Source organism: Zalophus californianus, chromosome 2, assembly GCF_009762305.2.
Source record: "Zalophus californianus isolate mZalCal1 chromosome 2, mZalCal1.pri.v2, whole genome shotgun sequence".
NCBI classification, from domain to species: domain Eukaryota; kingdom Metazoa; phylum Chordata; class Mammalia; order Carnivora; family Otariidae; genus Zalophus; species Zalophus californianus.
In genome coordinates, this window is record NC_045596.1 from 133,235,637 (window position 1) to 133,255,486 (window position 19,850).

Sequence of the window (19,850 nt, forward strand, 5' to 3'; positions counted from 1 at the left end):
TCATTTTAATGTGCATGATAAAATAAGGCATTAAATAAGTCATAGACTATTTCCCTAAAAGGAAGTAGCCTAAGAAATCTAGAAAAATATTCTTTCCTATTATTTCTACATAAATTGTAACATACATGAAAACCTAAATCCCAAGTATATAAGCGGTGTCATCCAACACAACTTACTACTTACAGCCCCTGCATTATAGTTGAAAAGTTTAGAACAATTACGACCTCTCCAAAGAGGAGCCATTCAACTTTAATAATTAGGAGAAATGTCATAGTCAAGTGAGTTGGTTAAAACGAAATATTCACTCAAAGTGAAGCATCTGGTGGCCTCACCTTTAGTTATTAATGCATATTAAATAATCATTCATTTAATTCATCTGTAAAAATACATTTTCAATTTTGACCACCAGAGGACAGTGCAGGTTTAATTGTGATAGTCTTTATGTTTAAAAAAATGTTTACTATTTTTTTTTAAGTTTGGGCTGCCTTTCTCTTTCCTCACCCCTCCCCCCACATCTCTCCGCTGAAATGACTGTACTTTGCCATTTATGGATTTTTTAAAATCTGAACTAGGAAAGAAAACTATTTTCTATCTCATACCCCATATATCTCAGTTGAATTCTCAGTGTGACTGTTTTTCAGTCTTGGGTTTTTATTACTTTTTGACTTTAGTATTTAGTCTTCATCATTTAATTTCCTAGAAGTGGAACACATCACAAAATAAATCCATTTTTTAGAGTTATGTAAACAGAAGAGTGTGTTGCCTGAGAACATTCAGGGCATAGGAAAATTCTCAAAGCCAGTGCTACCCGCAGTGGTGAATGTGGCTGAATAAATACTGAGCTAGCAGCCACATTATTCTCTGACCTAGTGACAGAGACATTTACTAAATCATTAGGCTGAATGGCTTCAGGTTTCTCTAAGATGCTCTAATAATTCTTCTTCAGCTTCATTAGACATTTTAGGTCACAAAGACCTGGGACTATTTGCCCTGCTATTTTTGAAGACCTTTTGGCAACCCAGAGGCGGAAATGTTTTCCCAATAGGCTATTAAGAATCATTTGCTGTAATTGGATGGGTTCTGAATATGGATTCTTACGGCTTCTTAACATCACCGGATGGACTGGCTAAAGGAAAGTGTGTCCTCAGTTCCTATTTCCTGGGTACAGAATGATGTTTTACTAAGGTAGATGTCTGAGGTAAAGTAGGGTACCAAACGATCCTGTTTGTTTCAGCTCTGAAATGCCTAGTGGAAAATTACCAAGAAGCAAATTCCATGGAGATAGGAAAGTTGGACATGTCTAAAATACTCAAATCATAAGCTGAGATATTTTCCAGAACCTTCTTCATTTCTCTTCATTTACACAACAAAAGTCATTTTGAATCCTGTCTCTTCACTTGTACCATCTTAATTGTGATGCTTCTTATTGAGGACCTCAGTTCTGAAATTCAAAATCACATATATGTGTTGTCTTGGTAATAAAACCATCAACTTTGGGCGCCTGGGTGGCTCAGTCGGTTAAGCGACTGCCTTTGGCTCAGGTCATGATCTCGGGGTCCTGGGATCGAGTCCCACATCGGGCTCCCTGCTCTGCAGGGGGCCTGCTTCTCCCTCTCCCACTCCCCCTGCTTATGTTCCCTCTCTCACTGTGTCTCTCTCTGTCAAATAAATAAATAAAATCTTTAAAAAAAAAACTATCAACTTTAATATGGGAATGTGACAGATTTCTTAAATACATGGTAAAAGAATATATAAAAATCTAAATCTCACAATATATTCCGAGAGATTTTTTTGTGCATTTTATGTGGGGGGTGGGGGAGCAATTGGAAGTCAACTTGGAATTGAATGCTTTCCTGTAGGAGGGATTTTCTGCAGAAACCAGGCTTTCTCTACATGCTGCGCCATTTTATGTAAATGTGGATCTCTTTTCTGTGGCTTTTGCAAAAATTCAAAATGCCTAATTATTTCTGAACTTCAATGCTTTGTGGGATTGATTTCTCCTCCTGAAAAGATGTTTCAAAATCATAAATCAAAGGAAGACAACATAATTTCCCTCAGCTTTTGTGTGGTTTTACTGGATCCTGTAGCACCAGCTGTTTGACTTCCTATTCATTCAGGCGAACTTTTCAGAAAAGTATCAGAATCCAACAGGGCTTTTCTTTTGGCCCATTCTTAGGCAGTTTAGCTGTGGAAGAGAAAGACAGAGAGAGAGAAAGGAAGGGAAAGAGGGAGAGAAGCACATCAACATAAACTGTTACTCATATTGGCTGGAGTTTAAACTACACTAAAAGAAATTTCTTTATAGAACAAGAATTTGTTTTTTTAACATAACTTAGGATGCCCACCTGCATTCTCGCTGAAATGGACATAGATTTTGTTTAAATTGGTTTACCAATAAAATGAGTTTATTTTAAAACAATGAAAAAAACAAAAGTATAAAACTGAAAATTAAATAGTACCTTGATTCATCATTCTCTCATTCTCTCCCAGTCTCAGTTTCTTTCTTTCACACACACACACACACACACACACACACACACACACACACACACACACAGAAGCACATGCACACAGTCTTAGAGATTATTTCTTACATTTGTTACTAAAAAAATAAATGCTGCCATTAATATCTTTGCATGTATATTTTGTGCATTTCTGTGTATATGTTTATAAGGCATATTTCTAGTAGAATTATTGTATCACAAGATAGATACACATTTTAAAACTTGATAGATATTGCCATAATACTCTGCAAAAGTTGTAATTGTATTTTAACTCTGCTAACAGATTTCTCTATATATTGCCAAAATGATTTTTATCAGTTTCTTAATTATTTACCAATGTGATTTGATTAAAAATGGCATCTAAACATCTAAATGTCTAGGTGTGTATTAGTTTGTGAGCAGAATTGATCAATTCTTTCTACGTATTACCAACTTGTATTGCCTTTCTTGTGACCTTTCTTCTTGTTCCTATCTCTTGACAATCTTTTCTAGGAAGTTTGGGAACTTAAAATGATAATTTGTAGGATCCTTTTATATATTAAGGGAATGAATCTCTTTGCTTGTGGTGTACTTTTTGGCAAATACTTTTCCTAGTTTATTTTTCATTTTGCTTTTGTTGATGATTACCACCCATACATTTAATTCTTACAAGGTAAAACATATCAAGTGTTCCCTTTTAACAAATTTTGGTCACAGTATCAAAATAATTCTTATATATCTCTGTGATTTTTTCCTAACACTTTTATTTTCATGTCTTATATTTAAAGTGTTAATTCATATGGAGTTAATTTTAGAGCAAGGGGTGAAGATTTACCGATGTTATTTTTCCAAAAACCTCATAAGTTTTCTCAGCACCATTTGTTGAATAAATCTGCTTTTCTTTGATGTTCTGAAGTGTTTTTAATGTATGCTAAATTCCTATAGGTACTTGAGTCAATCTCTGTATCATGTAATCATTTTTTGTGCTAGGACCAAGAGTTGTACTTACAATGTCTTTTTTTTTTAAGATTTTATTTATTTATCTGACAGAGAGAGACACAGCGAGAGAGGGAACACAAGCAGGGGGAGTGGGAGAGGGAGAAGCAGGCTCCCTGCAGAGCAGGGAACCCCATGCGGGGCTCGACTCCAGGACCCTGGGATCATGACCTGAACTGAAGGCAGATACTTAACAACTGAGCCACCCAGGTGCCCCTACTATGTCTTAATAGTACATCTTAAAACTGGTTAGCTTATTCACTGTTACTCCTCTTCCCTTTCAAGTTATTTCTGGTTATTCTTATATGTTTGTATTTCAAGATAAATTTAGAATAAGTCTGTCATGTTCCATGCAAACAAACAGCAGCAACAATACATCTGTTGGTTTGTTTTTCTTTTTAGTTTTTTGTTTGGGTTTTTTTTAGGGGGGAGGGGCAGAGGGGGAGAGAATCTTAATAGGCTCCGTGCCCAGCATGAAGCCCCACATGGGGCTTGATCTCACAACCTTGAGCTCATGACCTGAGCTGAAATCAAGAGCTGGTCACTTAACCAACTGAGCCACCCAGGGGGCCCCCATCTATTGGTATTTTGATTGGATACCATCTAAATCTGTAAATTTAATTCAGGGACGATTGACATCTTTCAATTTTTTTAGTATTTTGGTTGTGTTACTGCATGGCTTTATATTTTATTATTATTGGTTTAAAATGCCAGTTTTGGGGAGAAAAAACAGTTCTTGGTTCTATTTATCAATTCTATTATTTGTCTTTTATATTTCTGTTTTAATTATTTTAATCCTCTTTATTTTTAATCTGACTTAGGTTTTTAATTCAATATTTTATTCTATCTCTTATAGTAAAGTATAAGTACTTACATCTATTATTTTTTCTATGAATATAGCTTTAGACAAGTCACCTAAATTTTGATATACTAGTTTATATTTTCATTTTCTAGCTATTCTGCACTATCAGTTAAAATATTCTGTTTTACACAAGAATAATTAAGATAGCATCTTAAAATTTCTAGGTGGTTAGGGGCACGTGGGTGGCTCAGTCAATTAAGCGTCTGACTCTTGATTGCGGCTCAGGTCATGATCTCAGGTGAGATGGAGCCCTGCATCTGGCTCTGCGCTCAGCAGGGAGTTTGCTTGAGATTCTGTCTCTCCCTCCCCGTCTGCTCTTCCCCTATGCACTCTCTCTCTCTCTCTCAAATAAATAAATAAATTTTTAGAATTTCCAAGTGGTTAAAGCTTTTAAATTTTTATTATAATTTTTATTCTTCATAAAAGCAATGTAACCCATATTCTTTCTAGTTATTAAAATTCATTGAAGCAGCTTTTGTGCACTAAGATAGGATCAATTTCTATAAATGCTTAATGGAAGCTTGAAAATAAGATGCCATGACTGTTCTCAGGTGTTTAAATTCTGCATACACAAATCAAATCAACCTTATTTATTGTCTTTTTCACATCCTTTAAACCAAATAGTTATTTTTAAAATTTAATCTGTCAGTTCATGTTTCCTGAAAGGATTGTTTTTCTGTTCATTTCCTTTTCTATTTCTTGTAGGTTTGCTTCTTGAATCCTGATGTTATACTACTTAGTTCAGAAAAATTTATTCCACTGTTTGCTGCAAGTAATCTCACTCAGAGGCACAAAGACAATCACAGCAGTCCTTTCCATGTTGGCAAAAAGTATTAAACAACTCCAATGCCCATCAGAAGGAAACTAAATGAATCAGGGATGGTATTTTATGCAATCATCAAAAAAAAGGAAGTGGCTATACATGCAATGGTTTCTAAAATACGTTGTAAAGTGATAGAGTTCAGGACTGTTTGCTGAGAATGGTAATATTTTCATTAACAGCAGAATAATATATATCCCACATACACGGACTCATATCAATTGTATTTAAGAGAGTATGGAGGTAGTGTAATATTTGTGGTCTCAGGGTGGGGAAACTGCAATCTTGGAATCAAAGTTAGGAGGATGACTTACCTTTTAAAATATTCCAGTCGGTATTTGAAAATCTGTCATAATGATGCTGCATTAAAAATAAAGCTTTTGAAAACCTTAAAAAAAAAAGAAAAATTTATTCCAGTTAGCTCTTTGTTACAGAAGGTAAAGTTTATCTTTATAAAGTTCCGCTGTGCCTTTCGAATGCACTCTTTGACCTAACTTTAGATGAGTTGCTTGTGAGCAACTTATAGCTGAGCTTCACTTTCGGATCCAATATAGTCTTTTTATCTAAGCAACTAGTTTATCCTATTTATTGTTATTCTTACAAACGCTGTTTGGTTTCATTTCTTCCATCTTATTTTATGTTATTTTCATTTTTCATAACTTCCCTTTCCCCTTCTTTTTATTTTCTGACCCTCTGTCCTTGTAATTATACAGTGCACGGGCCCCTCTTCACTTTTCTGGTGTGCTACATGTAACCAGTGTGCACCAGAGTCTAATAGAGTCAGCTCAGTTCCTGTCACACAGACAGATCCCAGGCCCCCTGAATCAAGGATCTGAGAGGTGGAAAAGGCGTGGGCTTGCTCTTCACAAGCTTGCCAGGCTTCTTTCGAACTCTACCAAGACTTACTTTGCAAAGTATCAAACATACTGAAAATTTGTGCAACAAACCCAGGTTTGAAAATTTGAAAGAACAGTAATAGAAACACCTGTATACCCCTCATCTAACTCTAATAATTGTTAACATTTTGCTCCCTTTACCTGCTCTCCCTCTCTCTTATTGTCTCTCTGTCTCTCTCTCCTCCCTCTCTCCTGCCCTCCCTCCCTAGAGTTCCTGAAAAGTAAATTCCACCAATCATGAAACAAATCATGTCACATTATTTTAACGACTTCAGCCTTTATTGTTGAAGACTAGAATATTGTGCTTCATGATCACAATATTATTAACACAGCAGAAAAGCTTAACAGTGATCCAAAACTGTTATCTAATGACATCTGTGGTTGATTGTTACATTGATGGCCACTGCAAACCTCTGAGGCATCAACAAAACAACCCACTGCAAGCAGAGACTAGATATGCGTATGCTGACCAGGGCCCAACCTCATGGAAGGCCGCTGGTGCCCCCAAGGATGCTGGTCTGACCCTCTAGAAAATAAAAGAGTCTATGAAGAGAGGATTCTAGCCATCCAGTGGTTCCCTCCAGCTGCATGAGCGAGTGCTAACAATATCAACAGAAGAACCTCCCAACGCATCCACAGAACCCTGAGAAACAATATTTAAGCCACTGAATTTTAATTTGTTACAGAGCAATAGCTATCTGACACCTAGTCTATATTTAAATTACTCTGGTTGTTAAAATAATGTCCTTTATAGCTTCTTATCACTTTTTTGATCCAGATCCATTCAAGACTTACACATTGAATTTAGTCATCACGTCTCTTCACTGCCTTTTTATTTATACCTGTCCCCTGTCCTAGCTGTTTTTATCTTTAATGATATTGACTTTTTTATTAAAGAATCTAGGCCTGTTATCTTATAAAATAGTCTATAATCTTGATTTGTCTGATCATTTCCTTGTGAATAACTGCAGTTTAGATGTTTTTGTCAGAATACAATAGTTAATGTGGTTGACTTCCCATTATATCATATCAAGAGAGATGCTGAGTTTGATAATTTTATTAAGGTGTTTCCTACCAGACTTATATATTATTAAAAAAAAAACTTTGAGAGTTTGTAAATATCCTGTTCCCCTACTAACTTTTACCCATGGGCTATAGCACCCAGTGATGACCCCTGCTGAATAAATTATAGCAGTGACTGCAAAAAGGTGATTTTGTAATTCTATCATTAATTGTATATTTTTTACCCAGTATTCTTCTGTGAAAATAAACTTTTCCTGCTTCTTCCCTTCCCTCTTTTTCTATGGACTTAGGAACTTGTTGTTGTTGTTCAACGTATCAAAATCTATTGTAAATGTCATTGTTCTTAATACTTCAGTTCCTCAAAGTTGGCCGGTGGGGAGGGCCCCTCAATGTGTACTTCTTAGCTTTCCGGTACATTAACTCACCTTGTACTTCTCCCATCCAAACCATTATCAATCCTTTCTTCAAAGAGATTCATTCCTCTTACTGGGAAATGACATTTAGAAACCAAGAATTACCTAATTCTCTTGCATACTGGAGAAATCATTTTACTTATCTGTATTTTTCATTTGTCATTTACTTCCCACACTTTTTTCCTGCTGTTTTGTACTATCTAAGGAAAGGTCATGTGTTAGACCTTTTTAAATATCATGGTTTTAATGAGGCTGTTATATTTAGACATGCAATTTGCTTGAGAATATTGTAGGGGAGGGGCTGGGGCTGGTAAATTATAGCTTTAATTCCAGCAATCACTTTCAGAATTTTTTAGGTCTACTGTGTTCCCGTCCCAGTGAGTTACCTCCTTTCATCTTCCGTTGTTTCCTGTTTAGAGGAAGAAGACGCCCCCAGCAACAGATGGGCATGGCTCAAAAAGAAAGCGTGTAGCTCATAGCTGTTCATCTGATTATTAATCTCTGGTTCCTCCAACTTCTTTCAGCAGCCTACTTCTCTGGATTAAGAGTCTAGATCAGACAAAATAAAGAGGACACCTGTGCACTTTTCCTTGCTCTTCTGCGGCAAAGAAGAGGCCCCCCAGACGCATTTCCAGCTCTCCCTGTGGCTACCCTCACTCTATTTCTCGGTCTTTCTAATAAAGGATCTGGGTAGAAGCCACAGGATAACTTCTGCATGGCTTCACCTAGCACAGCTTATGTGTTAGTTAAGTCTCTCTTGATTTCAAGGGAAAAAGCCCAACACAAACCAGCTTGAGATAAATAGAAATTTATTCATTTATATAAATAGGGAGAGAATAAATATAAAGGTATTCAGGCATGACTCAGTTCAGAATTGGAGGGTCCTCTGTCTCTCTCCCTCCTCCCATCTTGTTCCTGTCTCCCTCTGCTTCCCTAAGTTTTCTATGACTCTCTTTCAGCCCTACATATCCTTGCTTACTTTTATTTTCCTTATTCTTATAAAGGCTATCTCCACATGGTAGTGAGACTTCACAAGCAGCTCCAGCTACCTACCATTCTAGCTCCAACATCTCTTAAGAAAAGCACCTTCTACGTCACCTAGAAACTGTAGAGTCCCAAAAGAGAACGTCAGCCCCACGCTTACCCTTGGAGCAATCACTAGACTGGGGGAATGTGATACCATGAATGGGTGGACTGTTAATTCCCATGTGAGGAGGGAGGAATCTGTGAGTGGCACTCCCAACAGAACACGAACGAAGAGAGAAAAAGACCACCTCATGAAGGAGGGAAGAGGCACATCAAACAGAAATAGCATGTACCCACTACAGCTCAGCTTTTATAACAGTAGTACCTCTGGCCCAAAAGATAGGAGGCAAGACATTTTGGTATCATTATCGCTATATCAAATGCTGCAGCATCCGCTAATCCAACATACCAGTGGCTCTTCATGTAGCTTCATGGCATTAGAGACTGACCATGAGAGAGAGCTGGAATAGAAAAAGAAATGGAAAGCTCTGAAAACTGTATCATTCTGTTTAGACTAAGTCATGCTGCCTCTCCAAACCATCCCAGAACCACAGTGGTTCACTCGGCAGGGTCTTTGTCTTGCTTTGAGCTCTGGGGTTCCACATCATCTTCCTTCCAGGACCAAGGCTTAAGCAGCAGCTTCTATCTGAAACCTTCTGTTCTCCTGGAAGAGAGAAAAGGGAGAAAGCAGAACCACGTGATGGTGCTTAAAACTTCCGAAGTGACACCATTATTTCCACTCACATTCACCTTTCCCTGGTCAGTGTCCTGGCCAACCCTGATATCAACAGGGCAAAAAAGTATATTCATTCAGCAGAGACAGCTGAGTAGAGAAATGCCCGGTAGAAAGTGGTTCAGTAGAGAGAGGCAGCAATTATTTTCTCAGTAATACAATTGACTACAATAATTAGAAGGACAAAGACAACTGTCTTTTTGAGGAAATGTAAGCTATCTCTGAAGATTCGTAAGAATAATGTGTCAGTAAATTGTAAGGGGCTATCATGGCTAGAGTTTCTCTGAAATACCATCCATTGGACCCAAAGAGATATTGTTCATATGCTTGGCCTAGGGAAATATCGAAAATACTGAGCTAAGCAAATGTGAAAGGAAGAAGGAGAAGCTGTATATATCCTCCCTATTTCAGGGAAGAATGACCTATTCTTAGGGTGGCCATATTATTTAATCACATAAATTGGGATACTTTGGAGAATAAAATGGGGAATTTTTGATACTTACATTGGGCCAACTAGTAAGCCTTAGCAAGTCAGGACCTATAATCACTCTACTTTTATCCCATGATTGCCATAGATTGTAATAATAAATTTTTGTATATTCTAATGTATTTACTCCCAGACATGGGTCCCCTCATTGGACTCATCAAAATTTTAAAGAGCACTGTTAAAAGTATGGCTTCCTGAGCCTTATCTATAGAATTTAAATCCCCACATCTGGGTGAATGTGGCTGAATGTGATAACATCAGAGTATCCCATCGCTTCCACTTCTGGCCTCTCCTGTAGAAATATTCTACTTCCTACTCTACTGGCATGAAGTTTAGCCATGTGACCTGCATTGGCCAATGAAATGTAATTGGAGGGAAGCTCTGTCAGAGCAGAAGCTTTAAGGCTATTAATGCTTTCACCTTCTCTTGTTTCCTATGCCAGAAAGATCAGCAATGTTCCATGTGGGGCTCCTTCTTCAGCCTCGGGCCCCAAAGCGAAGAAGGCATGGATCACAGCTACAGCCAGCCTAAAAGGGACTTGTCACATGAACAGAAATAAATCTTTTTTGTAAGTAATTATGATTTGGGGTGCATTTGTTTCCACAGCATAACCTAGCAGGATATGTCTATATCTCACATGAAAACCCTAATCAGATTAATTATTCATGCTCCATTATTTTATTCATTGTTCAGTTCTATTTTTTAACCTAAGCATCTCACACAGGGCAAAGTACAGATGATGTGTCCAATGGTTATTGACTGTTTTCATTTGATTAGTTGTATTTATAGTACTATTAGATTCCCTACCAATAATTTACCCTAAATAGTTTTGAGGTACTCTTTCATTTTTTTACTGAAAGAAGGGACACATGTACACTGTAGACAACTCAAAAATAGAGAGTATAAAAAAATCACGCACCATCCCATAAAACTTAGATTAACTACTGTTGATATTTTAGTTAATTTTCAAGAGCTTCCCGAGGATATTTTAGTTATTTGATCATACTATACAGTATTAAATATAATCTTCTCATTTATTTCTACAAAAATATTTCCTACATTGTCAAATATGCTACAAAAACATTTCAATGAATATACAGTTTTCCGGTATGTCAAAGTCATAACTGAGCTAACCCTCTCCCAACTGGTTGTTTCCAATTATTACTAGAATTAATACTGCTGTGAGCCCCTTTGTGCTGAATCTTGTAAGCATCTCTATTTTCTTATATGAAAGTCTGGGAAGGCGAATTACAGGGACAAAGAGTATAAACAATTTTAAGACTTTTAATATGTATTGCCAAATTGTTTTAAAGATAAGTTCTACCAAAAATATATACCCACATGCATTTGCCTCACTGCACACTTACCAGCATTATACCTGACAATTATTTTAATCTTTCCAGTCAAATAATCAAAACTAGGCTCATTGTTGCAATTTCCATTTCTAATAAACTTGAACATTTTCTTATGTTTGTTAGCCATTTGTCTCTTCGTATGCTTTCTGTTTCTGTAATCTTAATGTAATTGGTCCACAGAGAGTTTTATCCAAAGTCCCTATCTACTTGCAAATGAACTTTCAGAATACATCTCATTTGTAAGTTAGAAGCTATTTATATTAGCTACATGTTAGAATGGAACAAGAAAGATAACACACCACCAAACTCTATCAGCACTATCCAGTAGAACTTTCTGCAAAGTTAGAAATGTTCTGTATCCTCACCGTCCAGTATGGTAGCCACTAGCCACAGGTGACTATTGAGCCCATGAAATGTGGTTAGTGTGACTAAGGGACTGAATTTTTCTATTTTATTTTATTTCAATTAATATAAATTTTAATAGCCACGTGTGGTTAATGATTATCATATTTGACATCACAGCTCTAAACAATTTACCCATCTCAGGGAATGGGTCAGCTTAGGCTTCATACTTGACCTACTAAATCCATAAGCAAGAGGGAAAAAAAACAAGATCAAGGGACAAAGTGCATAGTGTGAGGCAAGCTCACTATATATAGTTATATACTCAATGCATTTCTGTAGGGTTTTCTTCTTTTTTATTATTTAAATTCAAGTTAGTTAACATATAGTGCAGCATGGGTTTCAGGAGTGATTCAGTGATTCATCACCCACACACAACACCCAGTGCTCATCCCATCAAGTGCCCTCTGTAATGCCCATCACCCTTCCAGCCCATCCCCCACCCACCTCCCCTCCAGCAGCTCTCAGTTTGTTCTCTATGGTTAAGAGTGGTTGGTCTCCCTTCCTGTTTGTATCTTATTTTATTTTTCCTTCCCTTCCCCTATGTTCATCAGTTTTGTTTTTTAAATTCCACCTATGAGTGAAATGGTATGATATTTGTCTTTCTGACTACCTTATTTCACTTAGCATTAAACTCTCTAGTTCCATCCAGGTTGTTGCAAGTGGCAAGATTTCATTCTTTTTGATGGGTGAGTAATAATCCATTGTATATATATACCACCTCTTCTTTATCCATTCATCAGTCAATGGACATTTGGGCTCTTTTCATAATTGATAATTCTGCTATAAACATTGGGGTGCATGTGCCCGTGGGTTTTTCAGTTAAAGTGGCCATGCTACCCTTGCATATTCAGCTTACCATATTTCCCATGTAGCAGTCTGTGTCCCAGATGCTTTCACATATTAACATGTATCCTCACAATAAGCCTATAATATAGCTATCAACTTTTCCTCCATTTTACAGGTTAAACAACTGAGTCACAAAGAGGTCAGCTTGCCTAGGAACATAGAGCTAACAAGTGCCAGAGCTAGGGTTCAAGTCCAGCTAGTCTGGCTCCAGAAGCCATGCTTTTAGTCTATCCATTCACTAATATTGCCTGCTGGTATATAATCAACAGGGGAACATAGTATGTATTGTACTTAATGAAATCAGGTATGCTCTTGCCAGAAATGCCTCTAACAAGAGGTAAACCTTTTCTTTCACAACTTAGCATTAATAGGCTCACAATCAAATCCCTGGCTAAAAAACAAGAATTGTTTGTGAATGAAAAAACTCACTACAAGAAAGGCAGTCAACCCATACATGAATCTAACTAGCTCTCAAATCATGTTAAGTATTCGCCTTCACAGAAAACAAATCTAAAAGACTTCACATTTGGGCCAAAGAATGGCCTTGTTTAACTTCTGCTGGGTGAGCCAAATAGAAGCCGTGCTTTGGCTATTTGTCCTGCTCAGGAATTCTGCTGTACAAGATTTATGAAGGTTGTATTTGTTAATCATTTAAAAGCTTTGCTCTCGGGGGATTGTTTTATTAAAGTTATGTCCTTTCTCATGTGAAACATGTGTTTAATGATTAGAATAATGTATCAACGGATTTTTTAATTTGTCGTTTTCCAAAGCACAAAATTAATCTACCTTCAACTGGCTCAACAGGAAGCCAATCACAAAGGGAATCAAAGTTTTTGAATGGAGATTAAACTTCTGTGAGTGGAAAAATGATTTGAAGAGAGGTCTACCTTTCTTTAATATATAATTCCAAAAGCGGTACCGGCAACATTTTAAAAATTTAAAAGATTTCGGGCACTTGGGTGGCTCAGTCGTGAGAGCGTCTGCCTTTGGCTCAGGTCATGATCCTGGAGTCCCGGGATCAAGTCCCGCGTCGGGGTCCCTGCTCAGTGGGGAGTCAGCTTCTCCCCCTGCCTCTGCAGCTCCCCCTGCTTGTGCTCACTCTCTTGTCAAATAAGTAAATTTTTTAAAAATCCTTAAAAGTTTTTTTAAAAAATTCAAAGATTTGAAAAAAATGATTACAGTGTCAGAGGAAATTAATATAATTGATTTGCAAACAGCTTACTTTGCTGTGATCACACATATTCCTTCAGGAGCCAGGCTGCCTATGTCGTAAGCCTATGCAAACAACTGTGCTAAGCAGAGCTCTAAAATAGTGCATGCTGTGATGATGTTCCAACTTCTACTCGATGGAACAGCTAGCTGATGAGGGGACAACTAATGCAAATGCAAATGATCCTTGGACGACTTGGACTTAGAATGTTGCTTCAACAAGGTACTAAACCCTACTAGTCTCTTAAATGTGGACAAGTTACAGTTGAGGTTTTGCTTGAACTCTGGAAGCAGAGCTTTGTATTAGAATTTTATATTAGAATTTGTATTAGAATTAATGCAAAGCATCGTGCAGATAGTCATGTTCAAGACTATGAACATAACTATAATTTTCAGTAATAGCTAATAGGAAGAACATACAGCTTGATAGCAGAGAGGTAAAAGTTAAAAATCCCAATCCTGCTACCTGGATAATTTAATGTGGTACTAGATAATTTAGTTAACTTCTCCAAGTCTTCGTTTCTTTATTGATTATGAAGACCCACTATTCGCGAGACTGCTGAAGAGCACAGAAGTGGGAATGGCAAAGTTCCCGAGATTTGTGACACCAAGAGGCAGAGGATGAATGCTTAAACTGGGAGCCTGGAACACTAGGTGATATCAGCAGTCATTAAAACCAAGATGAATTCAGAAAAAGACCCAACTCCAAACATGTTTAACCAGGTTGCAAGGGACAAAGCAAACAGCAACAACAGCGAGGATGAAGTAGTGTCAGATGCATGTCAAAGTCACAAGAGAAGAAACATAATGTACCTGTCAGAACTCCAAATCATTTTTTTTTTCTGACTGCCTTGTGCCAGATTCCACATTCAGGACTTTTTAAAGGGTCTGAGAACCATTTCTGACAATCTGAAACTCAGTTTTCACAACATAAAATAAAAATTTTATATATCAGCCCTGCCTGGCACTTGGTTATTTGGAGGAACAAGGGAAATAAGGCAAATGAAAGCATTACCATGTAAACTAACGTGCTAGAACATTAAGTGCTCATTACTATGGTTCTCATTGCTCTAATCAAGTATACTTAAGAGAAAGGCTTTGCTTACAACATTATCTTAGAAAATATAAATGTAAGTAGCAGCCAAATTAATAGTTATTCTGAGTATCTTTGCTGCATAAGTTAAACAGGATTAAGACATGAAATCATGCACTTGTGTTTATATTGTTTAGGATTTTTATATATTCTATTTTCTCTGATGGATATTTACTTTTATTTGTTTGTTTCATAATACATAGCAACTGAGCTTTCCTTATACTACATCAAAGGTCAACAATCATGTATGACAAAGTTGAACATGGAATAATAATTTGTAGTGACTTACCTGACCATTGCTTCTAGATACCCCAGTACTGCTTATGAAAGGGTACACGATGTAATGACTGATAAGAATAGGCTCTGATACTTTATAGACCTCGTTAAACTCCAGTCTTGCTGCTTATCATCTGGTAAATTTTAGCATGTTATAGCTTTTGAGCTTCAGTCTCTTCTTCATTTGTAAAATGGGGAAAATCATCCCTACCGAAGTTCAAAGAAGGAATGAAATACTAGAAAGAGGGTGTCATCAGGTCAATGCTCGTGAGCTGCTTCACCTTGTAGGTGTCCACAAATGGCACTGGTCTCAGTGATCCTACAACAGTTGCATTCTGGAAGTCCTGAAAGTCCTGAAAGTGCAGAAACTAACAGTCATAGGGACCTTAGACAGACTGGCCTCAGCAGTTCAGAGTTAACCTATCAACAAAGAAGAAACAAGTATACACTGTTGTATATTAGTTTTAATGAGAGCCTCTGCCACGGGACCCTTCTGTGGCATCCTGTCCCTGCAAGTGCGCTACACAGAAATCCAACTGAACAGAAAGTTTCTTGCTGAGTGAAGAATCAGAAGAGGAAAGTGGGTTATTTGATTTGGGCATACAACATAACTGGCGTATCTTTCTCCACCATATGTCTATGAAAGGGATTGAATATACCCCCCCCAAAATGCCATTTGGGTATATTATTTTGAGCCTAAGGCAATTGAAGAAAAGCAGATGCAGAAAAGGCTCTCTGATCCCTTTCTACCTAAAAAGTGGGGCTTACGTTTCCTGTGAAAAATATTTCCTCTTCCAGAAGAGGATATTCTTATCAATTCTCATCATCTTTACGAACAAACCTACCAAAGTAACCCTTACCTTCCATTAGTCTCCCCCTATACTTGCCCGGCACTTTCCCACAGTGTACCACCCTAGCACACACACCTTTTCCCTTTGTCGTGTCACATCGCCACAAGATATTGCTCTTTGTTAAAATGGTATATAAGCTCTCAGGTCCATCTGCTTCTTTTGAGTCTTCCTTTCTTACATATGAAAGCTCTGTGTACATGTACAAATATTAACATCAAATAAAATGTGTATGCTTTTCTTCTACTAGTCTGTCTTTTGTCAGTTTAATGAGCAGGTTTAGACACAGAACCTAAAAGGGTCTAGGAAAATTCTTTCTTCCCTTACAGCTGTATTTGTCATGTTGTCATACTATTCCAGTCCGGAGGGCTCCTGATTCATTCATAGATGGACATTCTCAAAATTGGCCTCTACTTTTTGTTTTTCTCTTAAGTCTCCACTACGTTTTTTTTTTTTTTAAGATTTTTATTTATTTATTTGACAGAGAACATGAACACAAGCCGGGGGGAGCAGGAGAGGGAGAAGCAGGCTCCCTCCTGAGCAGCTTCCCTGGATCATGACCTGAGCTGAAGGCAGACACTTAACCAACTGAGCCACCCAGGCACCCCTAAGTCTCCATTACTAATCAGCTTCTCTTTTGATTGATACAATACGTGAAGAAAGGCATTTTAACCTTCAGATATTTTATAATGGAGTCTTCTAGGCCTAGAGCTCTTCTTTCTTTTTTAGGGCAATTTTTCTGATTTTATAGATAAACTCTCAAAAGGCAATCTTATTTCACAGTTTTTTGTGCATTCCTCAGTTCATGGTCAAGCATTAGCTAAAATACCTAACTCATACTACCTGGTATTTAGTAAGTATTTGATAAATGCTAGGTTTTTTTTTTTTAATTTTTCCTCATCCGTGAGTTTATCTTTATTTATAACCATACTCTACGTCAAAGAAATAAAGTCAGATTTTGTCTGCAATCTCATTTGTCTACAGTCTCATTATAATCTCTCAAATGATGTTAGTTAAAACTAAAACTACCCAAACTGCTTTCGTAGCTGCTACTCAATCAGTCTATAAGACAAACCTCCTCAGTGTTAAGAGCATATTAAAACGCAAGTCTCTCTGGGGAGCCTGGGTGGCTCAGTGGATTAAGGGTCTGCCTTCGGCTAAGGTCATGATCCTGGGGTCCTGGGATGGAGCACCACGCTGAGTAGGGGGAATCCTGTTTCTCCCTCTCCCTCTGCCATTCCCTCCAACTTGTGCTTACTCTCTCTAGTGTTCTCTGTCTCTCTCCCTCTCTCTAATAAATAAATAAAATCTTTAAAAAATTTAAACTAAATTAAAAAATAAAATAAAATGCTGATCTTTCCTACCATCCGAAAGTAGAGCGTTCCGATGAAAACTTCCATAAACTAAAATGGCATAAAGTGAATAAGAAATCACCCTTAATTTATATGAAAAATGTTTGAGCACTCCCGGACCCAAAAAATAACTGTTCTTAGGCTTTTCTGATACCTTAGAACACATCGTACTAACAAATGCACAAAATAAAATTGAGATAAAGCACAGATGCTCACAGACATGATTCAGGGCTCTGGCAGCTTGAAGCTGAGATGCTAAGTGTAGTTCCTGAGCAAGAAGCTTGGCGGGGCGCTCTTGCTGATCCAAGCACCTGCTGCTCCTCTATAGCTGGTGCAAAATGCACCCTGAACGCTGTTTTTGCTTTTTGTCTTTTTTTTTTTTTTTTTGTAAAAGTTAAAATCCCCTTGGATTTCTTTTAGTTGCCAAAAACAGCTTAGTCATACAGGTCTTTTATAAAAGTGAAGTGGGGAAACATGAACTTTCAAAAAGGTGAGGATACCTGTAGTTTCACTGATGGCAGGTTTAGGAACGTGGAGAAGAGTATTTTCAAAGGAGTTGTAGAGGAAGAGCAGGAAAAAACTCAAAAGCAGTTATATTCATAGTATTTGTTTAATTGTTTCTTCTCCTTCGCTACTTATGTTAAACAGAGAAAAACAAAATGGGGTATGGAAAAGAGGCACAAAGAGAAAGGCATTTTTTTTTTTAAAGATTTTTATTTATTTGACAGAGAGAGAGACAGCGAGAAAGGGAACACAAGCAGGGGGAGTGGGAGAGGGAGAAACAGGCTTCCCGCCGAGCAGGGAGCCCGATGTGGGGCTCGATCCCAGGACCCTGGGATCATGACCGGAGCCGAAGGCAGACGCTTAACAACTGAGCCCCGAGAAAGGCATTTTTAAAATTTCAAAATCGCAGGTAAAAAGTACTTACCGTTTTCCTCCGGAGACCTCCTCTGTGGCGGTGGCAAATAATGGTCTCCCGCACCATTTCTACCCACTTGTACAGCTGCTTGACCTCCTCGGTCGGCGGCTCCCACACACAAACCATGCCTCTTACCCCCTTCAGTCTTCTAAATGAGAACAGTTTCTTCTTCTAGCCTTCGGTGTATTCATTAACTAATTAACTAACTAACCCAATGGCTACTCTACAGGCAAGAAACTCTGTGAACAGAAGACCACTAATCGATCAAGAGGGGAATAAGCCTCAAAAACAGAAGCGAGACCTTTGAGAGGAGCTGGGAGAGCTCCTGACTGAGTAGGTTTCAGCCTACCACAGCAGGTATTTAAAGGGCAAATGCCCCAGGCCGTGGACAGACTACATTTAGCCGAGCTGCAGAGGACAGACTAAGTAGGTCCAAATCTGAACAGTTTGAAGTAACCACATTAGGGATGGGTGGCAAATAGGTGACCTTAGTGGAACCGAACAAATGGGCATCAGCAGAGGAAACCGTTCACACCTACATAAATATGAAGTCTTTCCTCATGCAGTCATTAGAGATACTCATTACGAAAAGGGGCTAGACATTGTTCTCCCTACGTGGGCAACCTTTGAGGCTACTTGTAAGCGAGGGAAATTTCTAAACACCTAGCCTAACATTTTTCGATTCTCTGGAAAAAAAAAAAGCCAAATTTTCATTTGGACACTTATAAATATAAAACCCTGGAGTATAAACTCTGAATTGCTTATCTCCCCTCTGGGGACATTTATTTAGATTTCCATAGGCAAGAACCCAGAGACCTTTCCTTTTTTTCCCAAATGGAATTTGTTTACATTAGGGAGATGGGGTTTCTCTTTGTCTCTCCAGAGACTATACTCCTCCTGTATAAGCTCCTAGGTTCCCAATTTTGAGGTTCCCTTCCTGTAATGACCTAAAAATCCCTTTGCACATGCTGGTCTGCCCATGTGGTCCCCCTCACATTGCTACAGAAAAAGCAAGAACTAGTGCAGTTATTGCTCTAGTAATAATAATCTACCTTGATCCAGAAATGCACAATATGAATAAATACAGAAATTAAAAGCTTATCATAGATCTCTAGATAGAAAGACAGGTAGATAATATAGAGATAGATACAAATTTATAAAATGGTAATATGTATTGTGGTAATACTCCTTATTCATGCCCTGTGAACATGCGCAATTTTCAGTTATTGAACTTTGCACCATTGCTATTTGAGGGTAGCATGTGATATAGAAAATAGTACTAAAACCACAATGGTTCTAAAAATGCAGTTTGATTCACATATACAAGCTTTTGCATTGGAAACCAAAGCTACTTAGGCTATAAAAGAAAGTTACCACCCAAGATAGCCATGAAATTTCAAGAAAAATATTTAGTTTCTTCCTGGTGTTATTAAAATTGTCAATCACATTTATGCATAGGTCACTAAATTCTAACTTTTTCCTCCACTTTTTATAGATATTGGCGTTATCTACAAATGGTTGTTGTCCCATTCCAGTGTTTTGCCCAGAAAGTCCTTACTGGTCTGCTGCAGTATCAAGACATTCAAGGTTTTTCTGGACAGAACAAGGTTTCTGGACATTCAACTGGAGAGATCACAAGCTCGACTGGGACTTACTTGATATAGCAGCATATTTTAGAGACTTATTTTCACTGTTGACCAACCAAAATATTTGTAGAGTGATCCATTTCCTACAAGAAGTACAAAGTGAATGTGATAATAAGGTAACACCAACAGTGGACACGTTTTCTGATGATGTCGTGGTAGATC

At 37.7% G+C, this 19,850-nt stretch overlaps 1 protein-coding gene and 1 long non-coding RNA gene across 4 annotated transcripts in view; one reads left to right on the forward strand and one right to left on the reverse strand.

The window, feature by feature from the left end:
- The window catches only part of TMEM144 (transmembrane protein 144), a 106,988-nt gene extending 87,376 nt beyond the window's left edge, over positions 1-19,612 (forward strand). The window contains exons 14-16 of one of the 2 annotated variants that reach the window (XR_003520778.1): positions 10,182-10,307; positions 18,272-18,375; positions 19,538-19,612. The gene's annotated coding sequence lies outside the window, so the exon portion shown is untranslated. Of the gene's footprint in view, positions 1-5,046; positions 5,327-10,181; positions 10,308-18,271; positions 18,376-19,537 lie in introns of those variants that run through there. The other variant, XR_003520779.1, reaches the window with a different exon arrangement.
- Positions 1,717-18,354, reverse strand: LOC113924711. Of its 2 annotated transcripts, none has more exons than XR_003520781.2 (6): positions 18,052-18,354; positions 10,160-10,276; positions 8,929-9,183; positions 7,880-8,042; positions 5,476-5,549; positions 1,717-2,185 (listed from the first exon to the last, which is right to left on the reverse strand). It is a non-coding gene; the product is annotated as an uncharacterized LOC113924711 (long non-coding RNA). The 2 variants fall into 2 exon arrangements; XR_003520780.2 differs by having other exon boundaries at positions 8,845-9,183.
- Positions 19,613-19,850: the final 238 nt, after the last annotated feature.